At 36.9% G+C, this 2,293-nt stretch overlaps 1 protein-coding gene across 2 annotated transcripts in view; it reads right to left on the bottom strand.

Moving 5' to 3' along the window:
* LOC102198508 (angiopoietin-related protein 5-like) overlaps positions 1–1,940 on the bottom strand; it is a 13,830-nt gene extending 11,890 nt beyond the window's left edge. Inside the window, exons 1-2 of one of the 2 annotated variants that reach the window (XM_005752197.1) lie at positions 1,612–1,940; positions 1,505–1,528 (exon numbers count right to left, since the gene is read on the bottom strand). The gene's annotated coding sequence lies outside the window, so the exon portion shown is untranslated. The remainder of the gene's footprint in view (positions 1–1,504; positions 1,529–1,611) is intronic. The other variant, XM_005752198.1, reaches the window with a different exon arrangement.
* Positions 1,941–2,293: the final 353 nt, after the last annotated feature.

The following is a 2,293-nucleotide window of genomic DNA, read 5'->3' as shown; positions in this document are numbered from 1 at the left end:
ATTTCCAGGCAGCACAATTACCCTTTATGCCTATGGTGTGATAATTCATACACTGCAAAGTGGAAACAGATTGAGACACAAGATAGCACGGACTATAATGTCCAGACACTGTTAGGAGAAAATACCTTAACTGACATTATTAAGTCAAAACTCGATCCCATATCCCAGTTTTCATTACAAATGTGGTACTCTACTGTCAAACATTTAAAACTGCAAAATGGCCAGAGGAAGTTGAGATGGATAGCCTTGGACAAGAGTTTTAAACCAGGACAATATGACTGCTCTCTGTTTTATTACCAAAAAGGACAAAGTTAGGAGCTTTCAAGAGCTTAAGGACATGTTTGAATTGGAAAACCAGGATTTTTTTCGATATCTACAACTTCAAGATTATTACAATAAAGAGATAGCTGAAGCTGAGATGATTAACCCTCTAATTGAAACATTGTGCGACGCCTACCAGCAGAAAACTACTAAACTAGCATCCAAATTATGCTCTAATTTGATGAAGAATCAAAGATTTACCTCTTTATATGTAAAGACAAAATGGGAACAGGAACTAAAACTATCAATTACAGATGAAACATGGTACCAGTTATGGGGTTCACTTCAAACGTCTACAAATCCCCTACAGTGACGGGAATTTAATTGGAAATGTCTTATTAGGTTTTTTATCACTCCTCACATTAGGAGTAAGCAGTTGGGCATACAGCAGCCTTGTTGGCAAAACTGTGGTGAAATGGCAGCTAACCACTCCCATATCTTTTGGTCTTGTTCTAAAATTAACCCATTCTGGAAAACAGTGAATGATACCTTACAAAAAGTCTTTGGTTACAAGGTCCCTGAGGATTGTACTGCTTTACTTTTAGGAAATATTGATGATAGAGTTAAAAGAGAGGACTTATATTTAACTAAGATTCTTCTTACTGCAGCAAGAAAAGCCATTACCAGGCTGTGGCTTAAGCCTGAGGCCCCAACTTTCCTTCACTGGACAAACATAATTCAAAAAGTATACATAATGGAAAAATTAACTTTCGCATTGCGACTGAAACTACAGCTCTTTACTCAGAACTGGAAGAAGTGGTCAATGTTTATCATTTCTGATGCAAGAATTGACTTTACTCTCTGAGAACTGTCTCTTATCTGGAAACCATAACAACAACGACATGTAGTCCTGTGGATTTTTATGGATGTAACTTTTATTGTTATTATTAATATTATTATTATATGTGTGCTTTATCTTTATCTACCTGCATATAATCTGTACGAGGGGTTCAGTGGCGGAAAACCAATATTACTGTCCTTTATGTGTACAAACGTTCTAATCTCTACAAATTTTCAACATGAAGGTTTTGGTTTCACATAGGAATCTTAAATTTTATTTTAGTTTATGATCAAATTCTAACTAAGAAACAAAATGCTAATAAAAAGAGATTTGCAAAAAAAACAAAAACAAAAAAAAACATTACCTTATATGTATGTGTGTGACTGTCCTTTATATTCTTACCTTTGTCCACATGATTGCTGGGAACTGATAAGGAAGCAAAGAAAAGAAAGAGCTGTTATGTAACCAAGCTCTTTTGCCTTTCAAACTTTAAACACTAAAGTTTGTACCTGTAAAAAATGTTTAACCTTTACTATAATCCTCCTTTAGAGTATCAGCCCAAAGTTTGAGTTTCATTCTCATCAGTATATCCTCAGTAATAGCAACAGCACCATCGTAGCCAAATGTTTGCACCAACAGATCCACAGTGCCTGTTCTGTCCATCCCATCAACCCGAGACTTTGGAATGTGTGTGAATCCTTTCAAGTAATGTGCTCACATTACTTGAAAGGTACCAGTGGAAAGTCCTGAGTTGCTCGTCGACCATTTCTTCCAAAATCCCAAGAAGCAGCTCTGGAACACGGGCCATAGTTACATGTCGTGTAATTAGTTGCACTGCTTGTGTCCATCCTCTGCTTGAGTTCAAATGCAGAAGCACTTTCAGTTTTGAGTTCATCTAGTCTGCTGTTGTTGTCGTCGTCTCACCCACTTCCTGCTGACCTCACAGTCATGTAATCAGATAGAAACTGCTCTCACTGCACACAGTTAAGAGCCGGGTGTTTACTGTAAGTGCTTTACCCCTGCCCTTTCTGCCTATTTTTCATAGAAGTCAGTACAGTATATGGAAGAACAGGTTCAGCTAGTCCACTGAAGGTGGTTGGATGTGGATTTGGGGGTTTCTTACAGTAATAAAGTAATAATAATGTAAAGTAAAAGACAAGATGCCTTTTTATAAAGTGCTTTGTACAAATA

This window comes from Pundamilia nyererei, unplaced genomic scaffold, assembly GCF_000239375.1.
Source record: "Pundamilia nyererei isolate P.nyererei 1_Seehausen unplaced genomic scaffold, PunNye1.0 scaffold00348, whole genome shotgun sequence".
NCBI lineage: Eukaryota > Metazoa > Chordata > Actinopteri > Cichliformes > Cichlidae > Pundamilia > Pundamilia nyererei.
The sequence above is the reverse complement of the archived record's forward strand: the minus strand, read 5'-3'. Positions and strand labels throughout refer to the sequence as shown.